Here is an 11,401-nt window from a genome sequence, read left to right on the forward strand (position 1 = left end):
AATATGAGGAGCTAAACCCCATTGTTGAGGCGATAGAGGAAGCTATTTTTCCAAAAAAAAAGTGGTATATTCTTATTTATTTATTTATCGCAATTATTTTTATGATTGTTTTGCCTTGAGTGAAAATTGTTTGAATGATTCTTGTTAAGCAATTGTTATTTCTTTTGATAGAGCATGCTTGGACCTAGGTTTTTGATGTTCTATGCTTCGGATTTACACTTGTTATTTTGAGAATCTTCTTGTTGCAATAGTTTAGAATCAAATTGAACGAAAAAATTGCATGAATATAAATATTGGATTAAATCACTTTGAATTTGGAAAATAGTGGAATCTTAGCCTTAATGTCCTTTTAATATTGATATCAACTTTAATTGAGTTTGCTATAATTTTTAGTGAGTTTTCTATTTTAATATTAGAATTTAAGTCTAATTAATATCCTTCACAAGTCTGAGAACCGAACCACTTTTACCACTATCTACAAATCACATCATTTGGTACCACAATAGAATTTAACGAAACAAAAAATACCACAACTTAATTTAATAGCATTCCATTTTTCTGTTGACTAATTCGCCCCCAACAAAACATAGAGTTTGTGTCGCACATACATGACGATATGGGATCTAATTTTCAGGTATGATTGATTTGGGTTATTGGAGATCAGAGTTTTCCAATTTTCAGGCATCACTTCATTCAGCTCAATCAATAGCTAGGACATGGACGGTTGATCTTTTTTTGATCGATAAAATAGATGGTCGTTGTAATGAAAGAGTATTGATTTGGTCGGTAAGTTTGTGAGAAAGGGTTTCCAGTAAAAGAGTTTTAATTAGGCTCGTGATGGAAAACTCCTGATGGTCATTTAAGGTTCTGATCAGAATTTACATCGTTTCTGTGGGGTTCGTTTGTTGAATGACTACTTAGGATTTGCATTCATGTTGGTTCAGCAGAAGTAACTTTTGTTGCAGACGATTAATTGTATGGTATAAGAAAGTTAAAAATTGATTTGTTATGATGATTCATGTCAATCTAAAAAACAATATCTAGTGTAACTGATTTCAAATCTCAATTCGTGAGACTTCAATAGGATGTTGTTTCAGTTAGTTTTACTTCTTCTTCAAACAGTAGAATCCCTAATGCGAACCAGAAACAGTATCCATTAGTTATTAATTTTCCTTAATCTGGCCATTAAAAATAGTCGCAGATATGTCATACACCTATCACTCAGGTAGTGCAAATATGCTGCTATTAAGTTAAGAGCCTGCCAGCGTTTACTCGGCTTAAACGGCTTTGGTCCCCACGTAGTTCATGTGTCGCACAACCATCAAATAAGAAATGCAAAAACTGTGCTATTAAGTTAAGAGCCGTTCGGATCGGGGTCGTACATTATTTTGAGTGTCGGTAATCAATCTCACTGCAGTCGCGTAATCAGTGCTACTTTTTGCTAGGCATATTACTGACATTTCGCAAATAAGTCGCACATGTGACGCGTGTTCGGTGGTATTTTGTAATATAAAAGAGTAAATATGTGGGTGGAAAAAACCCTCAATTTTGATTGGTTGACTGAAGAAAATTGTTTAATCTGAGTGCAAAACTCGTTTTGCAAAAATTTTCAGAAGAGTAACTACCTTCAAACTATATTAAATACTGAAAATTGTATGCATTTTCTGCATGTTCTCCCAAGTTTTTTTCTCATGCAATGCTACAACATCCTGCAAAATTAAATTCTCTCCAGATTTGAATCTACCTTCAACACTATCTACAATTTGATTTACAGAGATTAAGTTACCTTGTTAGCCTCATTAAACACTCAATTCATTAAAAGTTCTCACAAAACCAATATTACAGTTCTAACTGAATTCCTTACAAGAACACTAGTTGTGCAGAAAAGACCCAGTTCATTACAACCGAGATCAACATCTGCATTTAAAGTACTCTCTGCAAAGACGCCCTAGTTACTAATTGCTAGCATTTACAGCATAACTCAAATCATGCATCTTGTATTTTGTTTTCCAAGATCTGAAGCCGACCTTGGGATTTCTAGAATGAAGATAGTAAACAAAGCCACGCTGACGAAATTGTGGTGGAATATTAAAAATTCAAACAAGAAATGGGTCAGGTACATGCGGACTAAATTCTTGAAGGTAAATGGTGAACTTGTCAATTACAAGCTCAAATCTTCTATTATGCCGGTCGACATGTTTCTATATATTTTGATAATTGGAATGGCCAACATAGCATTGATGTTGTTTTGGGTATACAACCAAAGTGACGCAATGGTTTTTCTGTAGAGAGATGGTGGATTTTTGGGTAAGTGCTCGAATGGAAATGATGAAATAATGTTAGAAAATGCTTATGAAATAGCTATTATCAATGTACAGAGAAGAAGAATTCAAATGGAGAGGGGTCTAATGTAAATGGTAGGTCACTGAATCATGTTTTCTTTTTTGGTTCTGGCAATGGAGACTGAAAATACAAGGGAATGTTATGTTTATTTTGCTTTTTTCTTTTTCTTTTTGGTATTTGGATTTTTTGAGGGTAAGATGGTTAAATACTTGTAAATGGCAGACCAATTTCGTCTTAATGTTTTGGGTATGTTTTAGTTTATGAACATGTAACTGGATATGAAATAATAGTGTTGCTGCTAAATGTTGCTCAACACTGAATAATAAGAACGGTTGTAACTTTTTTAAATGCAATATGATGAAGTCAGCTTATTTATATTTCCCGACAATTGTGTGTCGATAATGCTGGAGATGCAGGATGTATTCTATAAACTAAAACTACAATCAAAGAACTGGAACATGTACAAGACTAAAATGTATTGAAAACAAGTGTTTCTTAATAGTTTCCATGCAATTCTCTAGGTTTGCATAAGGTACAACATGTTTGAAATTGCATCTTTGACTCTCAGTCTAATTCACTTGAAGGAGAGGCATATACATACCTAGTCTTAATCTACAATCTGGCAAAGGGACAAATTACGAACATCCGTATATGTTTGATCTTTATGTCTTTAGCCACATACATGACTAACGAAAATTGGCTTGTGTTTCCAATATTATGAATCAGTGTCAACACTTCTATGAATGAATGAATGAGAATGACAGACCACATGTTCAACACATGCCAGGTGCGAATTCCACGGTATTTTCGAGTTGTACATAGGACTGTGAAGCTTATCATCCCAATGGAGTGTTTATGGAGGCCACCGAAATGTGAAGAAATTTTTGCTGTGACGGGGCGTCAGAAGGTAATTCGTGTCCTGCTGGCTCGGGTACAGTGGAAAGAAATAGCAGTTGTGAAGTTCTTGGGGCGTTGAGCATCGGTCTGGGCTCCACAACTAATTATATGGCGGAAATTGAATCCGTCGTTAGCGGACTGGAATGGGCTAAGCAGTTTGGCCATGAGAAAATCCGTGTGTGTTCGGAATCCAAAAGTGCAGTGCATGCATTCTTCGCTGACTCTATGCCATGGATTGTACGACAGAGATGGTTAGCAGTGAAAGCTGATTATGCGTACATGACATTTGAGCATGTATATCGTGAGATAAATTTTGCAGCTAACGAAATGGCCAAGATAGGCTGTACGCTACAGCTTGGTGCGACAGAAAGTTACATTGGCAGACCTCCCTTTTTAGATTCTGTAGAATGGCCTGATAGGCCATATTACCGATTTAAATAATTGCTTTGCTCCCTGCCAACTTAGGATTCGATAGAAGCCTCATAGATAGAATTATAACAACATTAATGGTTATTTATGGCATTTGGTTAAACGTCCCATCTCTTTGCTATTAAAGACAATTTAAAGCCATGCGCACCTTTTACAGAAACATCGTTACTCTACGCAAGCATATTTTCAAAACCTAATTCTAGGCGTTGCATTATTCGATAAACCTTCCAGAATTTCCATTAAGAGGTGCATTGGTAGATCATCTAATTGGCTAATTCTGATTAGTTCATGGCGCATCAGAAACAATTAATTACATGAAATAAAGTGCACAAGACAATTTGCACTTGAAAAATTACCACCAAAAAATTGGTGCGGAAATAATTAATCACGTGAAATATAGTGCAAAAGCCAATTTACACTTCAAAACTTGGAGTCCTAGTTACTCTAAGTTAATATTTAAGCTCCTAGTTTTTAGAAGTCCTAGTTTTTTGTTCTTAACTTGGAACAACTCAAAAAAAAAAATACTTTGACTAAAGAGAAGGAATGTTAAAGGAATATATATACAGAGGAGTATTTAACTAAAGAGAAGAAATGTTAAAGGAATATATATAGAGAGGAGTATTTAAGAGTGTGTCTAGAAAGTTATATTATACAGTTCTCCATGTTAAGGCCTGATTCCAAGTGAGGGGTAGATTAGGATAAAAGGTGGAAAAATACTAAGTGTCGCAAATATTTCAGGACAAAATTGTGATATTACTGTTTCAGTCGTTTTTGCCAATACAAAATTACCTTTGAACTAACTCAATACAATATAAGATTAAATCATAAACCATCCTTGAGATTTTAAAGTTACAGTAGTCCTATTCAGTTATTGTAGTCACCACATTGGCAAAATGTGGTTGTCTGACATAGTTTGATGCATTTTGGAGAAACTCCTGCTGCAAATTACATTTCCTCAATCAATTTGAAACCCTGCATTTCAATAAAACTCCAATACTCCTACATGAATTCAGCAACACTACATCTCATTCAATAGTACCATATTCATGTGTTATACAAACAACATCCTGAACTAGTCGTACAATAGGAGAGAAACATATATAACGAAGCGAACATATACATGTATTTTCCTACGAACTTCCTTGATTTCTAAATTCACTACCAACAAGCACAATTCTTTCAACGTATCCAGTCTAGCTCCAATTCCATTCCGCTTCCAAGTGCGCTAACTCTATCTCCAAGTTTCTTTCTCTGTATTTTCTTCTGTCTTAATGTAACCTCTAAATCATCCTTGTAAAGCCTTTTCTAATATCTCATATCTTCTTTTCCTGTCTATCATTGGTTTCTTGATTTCTTCTACTGAGAGCATTGTTCATACTTACCCATATTTCATCAATCTTATAAATTTCACTACTACTGAAGTTTATAGGAAAAGAAAAGAAGAAAATGACATTCAAAATCAACAAGCAAATACTATTAAACATACCATTCTTTCTGATTCCCAGTTTTTACAAAGTTTTGAAGCTCCTGATCCTACTAGAGCTCAGTCACAAAAAAGCAGTACTAAAGTTGATTACCTACAACATCTTACCATTCACCTCAATTTATCAAAGTTCAACAAAACACATCGTATTAAACAGACCCAAAAAAGTTCCCCGATTTCTAAAAAAAAACACTTTCAACATTGGCATCTGCCACAGTACTATCCAATAGGCTGGGGTTGTTCCTCCAGGATCTCAGTCTTCACACCGTTTATCACTCAGAACCTCCTCACCTTTGGAAAAAGATACCTATATAAATCCTCATAGTCGTACTCATCATCATCTATCTCTTCACCACACTCCTTCTGAAGCGCATCGAAACTGCGGGAAAAAGCATACCAAGTCTTGTATGGAGAAGGTGGAGGCTCTTCATCGACTATTTCTTCTTTTGGAACAGTTTCAAAAATGAAGGTCCTGGAAATGTTTTTACGAATGGGAGATGGTTCTCTGTCTCTCATTCGCGGAAGCGGGACCACCTCAAGTATCTCACCATCAATCCCTTTCATATACCTTCAAACAGAATCTCTCTGTTGAGCAGCCATTGTATTAGTTTTCTATCTCTCTCTCTCTAAAAAAATCTATTCCCTGAATCTTTTTTACTTTTGTGAGCAAACCTGTAAAAGAAAACTCTTGTATTTATAGCATAGATAAATAAAGAGATAACTAAGCCGGTGAATCGGTGATGGATTTGGAAAAGCAAAAACATTAAGAGCATTTACTACATTAAACAACCACTTCCACTTCCATTTAACCATTCTACGGAGAAAATTTGCATAATACGGACGACCTTGATTTAATAAGGTATGTATACGGAGTAACAGTTAAAAACTTGCCTCCAAGGAGAACATTTTTCAGAGAATCTCTTAATTCTTGTTCTTTGGAAAATTAAAAAAACACTTTTCAGTTTACACAATAGTCAATGTTGTTTCTAATGCCTCGACTTCTGTCTCTTGTTTATCATTTCCCCACAAGATATGCAGTTACATCATTCCCAATTACCAAGGAAGTAATGAAGTACATATGCCCCACACGTATACCCATTGACCCATTGTTCGACACCTAGCTACTAATTGTAAATATAAATTATTTCAATTTTTTTTTTGAAGGAAAGAAAATAATTTTAATGAATTTTCCATTCCTTTTTTTTAGTATTGTTCATTGTTGTAAGATCCAGCAATCACATTATTTAGAGAGGTTGGATGGTTTTCTTGGAATAAGCGTGACCCATCAAGAAATTGTGTCTACCAAGTGAGAGTAGTTTAAAAGGAGGGGAAACTAAAGGGTTTATAATTAATCAATAGAAATTCCAAATACATACCGACACTTTGCATGACTTGAAACTTGGCCGTGTATGGGAAGAATAACATTGTAGATGGGGAAAAATGATTTGCTGGTTTTCACCGGATTGAGGAGATGACCGTACGGAGGAGACTCCTGAAGACCAGTTGGTGAAAGAATGATTAAATGCTGGTTTAATCACTTATTAAAATAATTCTCATGTGAGCGTTAGGTGGTAAACCCTGATTATGGAGGCATGAGGGACCGACCAAAGGTCATGGGACAAACTCTTGGTGGTCATGGGGCCAGCTGATGGTCGTTTGAGCAAATTCTAAGTTGTTTGAGAAGAGTTTGGACCAAATATGAGCAATTGAGCAAATTAGGTCAAAATTATTAAAACATGCGGGACCGGATATTTGCAAGCCTTAGGGCCGGCCTTAGTCGGTCAAGGAGACATGCCCGTGTCACCATAATGTCCTTGTCTCAGTCCTGAGAGTTTCGATTTTTTCTGATGCGCGTTTGAGCGACATTTTGAGAAAATATGAAGGATTCAGGGTTTTGCTGAAACTGAGGAATCTTCATGAGATGATGAAAAATAATTAATAAAATAGGGAATGGCAAGGTGTGGGACCGGCCACGGCTAGGACATGGCCGGCCATCTAGCAAGATCGGTCCCGCAACACCTTTCCCAATTTTATGTATTTTCCCTGATGTGAAGAAAATACCATGAAACTGAGGAATTTCATGAAGTTAAGGAATTTCCATGAGATTATGTAAATAATAATAATAAAATAGGAAGTCATGAAGTGTGGGACCGACTATGGCCAAGGCATGGACGACCGACCAATGGGCACGGTCCCATGTCACTTTCCCTAATTTTATAATATTTTCATGATTTTAGGGAAATATCATGAAATCGAGAAGTTTGTTGAAACTAAGGATTTTCCTTGAAGTGAGGGAGTTTCCCTGAGATGAGGGAAATAAATAATATTAAAATAATGAGACAAGGGCGTGTTGGACCGGCCGGCCAATGATCCCATCCCGTGAGCTTTTCCCTAATTTTATATTATTTTTCATGAGTTGAGGGAAATATCATGAGATCAGGGAATTTTCATGGGATGAGGGAAATAATAAAATAATAAGGAATCATGAGGTGTGGGTCCGGCAACAGCTATGACATGGCCGGACGGCTACTGGGTTCGGGTCCCGCAACACCTTTCCTAATTTATTATTATTTCTTTGATACGAGGAAACACTATGAGACTGGGGAGTTTCCTTGAGATGAAGGAGATTCGTTCAAATGAAGGGATTTTCATGAGATCAGGGAAAAATAATAAAATATGATAAAATATAAAATTGGGCGTGGGACTGGCCACGGCGTGACTGGCCAACCGGTGATCCCAGTCCCCTAGCGCCTTTGCTAATATTTTATTATTATTATTTTTCTTCCTATTTTGCATAGGTTCATCGTTCCTTCGTGTCTTGGAACGCTCGTTCGTGCATTCAGGTGCTCGTTTGTGCATTATTGATGAATATACTTGCACCATTTTAGTCGGGGCTTACTCGATAGCAGCTCCGAGGCCCGTACGTTGAATATTTATCACTAACCCATGGAATTCTGCTGGAAAGAACCACGAATTGAAGTAACGAAATATTATCAAGAACGTAGAATATTCCTGAATATTCAGTTAATGAATTTAAGGATGAGAGATAATTAATTGATGGCTCTATACTAGCAGGCATGCTGTCTAGAAGCATTAATTATCTGAGAATTGAGTAATATGAGCTTGTTGAAGCGTCATATTTATTACATACATTCAGGGAAAACGTTGTTGCACCCTGAAGACGGTATCGCTCTATACTAGCAGGCAAACTGTCTAGGAGCCTTCCAATCATAATGATTCTATACACATGTCTTTTATATAGATAGGGAAAACATTGTTACATCTTGAAGACGTTATCGCTCTATACTAGCAGGCAAGCTGTCTAGGAGACGTCCAATCGTTCGATTATATATAAAAGTGATTACTGAAATTGCTCAGTATTCATGAGATATGTCGTTGTCTAAGTTGAGAGACTGCACATCTGCATATGCTCTGAGAGACAGTACTCTCAGTCAGAGGTTCTTGCGGCATGAACTTTCATGCTTCGATGAGAGACATAAGCCTCAATACTCATCTGATTGCTGGATCAGGAGTATGTACAATTATGATTTTACGATTTTAGCCTTTGTCGAAAATCCACCATCTACATTAAGTCCCCTGCTTATAAGGGACGTTCATGTTCCTCAGTCAGCACTGGATGGTGATTTTCTAGTCATAAACGAAATAAGTAATTGAACTTAGTCGTAAGATAAGATGTTACCGGATTTTCGATTGTACGAGTGAACCATGGCTTGAAAGAAGATCCCAGTGGCATGATAGAGCATTGTCTAACGAGCGTAAAGTGGAGTAGCACCGCTGATTTGGTTATGGAACCTTGGTCGGTTTAGGATTCACGGATCCGGGCCCAAGAAAGGAATCCGTTTTAGCGGGGACGTTCATTCGTTCGTTAGTTTAAGAAACAAACAAAATAGACCTGAGTTTAATGATAAAAATTTTGTCTATGAGCTTTCACGAAAAACAAAATTTTATTTTTTAAATACGTGAGATTTCACAAAGTGGAATAAACTCTCGTTTTAAAGGTGGACGCTCGTACGAGAGAATTGTTTTTGAACAGACGTGCGTCTGTTAGTAATAAATTTTTTTTTTGAGCTATCATGAATTTTTTTTATCTTCGAGCTTTCGGAAATCTTTGAAAATATACTCTCGCTTCAAAGACAGATGCTCGCGTGAGGGAGCAAATATATATATATATGTTATTTTTCAAACTTACGTGAGTTTCACGTTAAATATATATATTTTTGTAAAACCAATGTTTTGATTTTGAACAACTGTTGAAAGTAGGCAATTATACATGGTGAAATAATGTTTGTATGTAAGTTTTCACAATTGTAAAATGGACGTCCATCCAATTTTTGAAAAACCAGTGGATGTTAAAATTCATGTGGGTTGTTCACGGTTTTATGAAAATCAAGTCATGATTTTGAATAATGAATTTTGCTCGTCTTTGCAGGTTTGAAGGAATGAGAAAGTTTTCGAAATTCTGACGTTATAATCACTACAGCTAGTGAAATTGTAAATAGGTAAGAGTTGGATTGTTACCATTTTTGTTGCGTGTTTGTTATCGGTATATCCATGACTCCATGTCTTTGTCCTCAGATAGTGGTGACTTCTGGTTACAACCACCCTTCTGGATCTTCCGGCGAACGCTCCATCAATATCTAAGTCAAAGATGAAGACTTCTGCAGATGTTCATGCCAAGGTGAATCAACCTTTCAGAGACGTTGGAAAGCTGGTACTTTGTATGTCTCTCGATCATCTGGGAGTCGTCCCTTATCAGTAGAAGCACCGCCGACTTCAGCAAATGAGACTATAGGATTAAGATGAAGTCAGGATTTGCGTTGATGGTGTAGATCCTGATTCAGATGTGGATGAACGAAGAATTTCGTCATAATTCGTCATCAGAAAATTCAGAAGTCGGTCTTTTAGTAAAAACGTTGTAGAATCTTCGTCCGATGTCGGATTTTCACGGTCTACCCATGTTTTTTCATCCTCACAAAATGTACAAGCTTTATTTAAGAATATTTTTGATTTTTGAGCATGTTTAGGGGCCGAAATAGGCGAAACAGTAAACTTCGAGGAGATTTCTAGAAAATTTTCAGCTGGCATGTAGTCTAATGTTTCGACCACCTCTCTTTGCTCGTTCATCCAATTAATATGAATTTTGGATATGTTGTATAGGACATACATACGAAGATAATGGTATATTACCCATACCTATATTCTTCATCAATTTCTCCCAGCTCGCTTCTTTTTGCAGGACAGTGTAAAATCATCTCAGACGAGCTTGTTTTAAAACACTCTTGTTGTGTCTTTGGACCATTCGCTTGTATCTTGAACGGTTGGTGAAGGATTTCAATGTAATTGATTCATTTGATATCAGGACCCCTTGATTGATACATGAGCATGGTGCTTGCAGCCATCTTGTTTCTGTCAGTCGTACAAACATCACTTCTGGAATCCTGGTCACGAGATCATAACTGAGGTTGCTTTCAAGAGGGGTTGGTGTATTGACCATGGTTTCATGTCCCGGTGATAGAATTCCTTTTATGATGAATGATTAGCATATGAGAGTCTGGTGCCACGGGTCTTGGACTGTGAAACTGATCGTCATGATCAGTGGACCGTCAGTCCCCGGTATTTTGTTAAATTTCTCCTTTTCGTTTTCTCTTCTTCTGGTAAGACTTGGATAGAGGAACCAGGTAGAAAAATTAATGTAAAGACCTAGGTGGTCGAATTTGAAGGTACCTTGATGAAGTACTTAGTGGAAAGACCTGGTGGACACCGATCGACTGTGGAAGTTATGAATCCCATCTAAGAATTAATGCTTGCATGTTGTACGCTCTGGAAGATGTAGGAACCTCATACGACGTACAAATTCGATGCTTGACCCCAACCTTTGAAGCTAAGAGACTGATTTAACACATGAAAAAATAATCATTCAATTTGGAGTTGTAGAGGTCAATCAACGAAGCGTGCACATTTGTAATTTGTATTCCCGTACAAATTTTTCAGATTTCGTAGACCTGACGGTAAAGGCCATATCTTTCAGATCGTATGTCCGATTGATGCGCCCTTTTGGTATGTTGTAGAATAGACGTAGACGAATATATTTTGTTGAGGAAGCTGTTAGAGCATTGCTCGGTCGAACTCGCAAGCGTTGCTATCTCAAGCATGTTTGTCAATGTTAGTGATCAAAACTATAAGTCTTGATTTCTAGTCTATCATAGCTAAGTCTCGGACTAGGATAGA

Source organism: Papaver somniferum, chromosome 2 (assembly GCF_003573695.1).
Source record: "Papaver somniferum cultivar HN1 chromosome 2, ASM357369v1, whole genome shotgun sequence".
Lineage (NCBI taxonomy): Eukaryota > Viridiplantae > Streptophyta > Magnoliopsida > Ranunculales > Papaveraceae > Papaver > Papaver somniferum.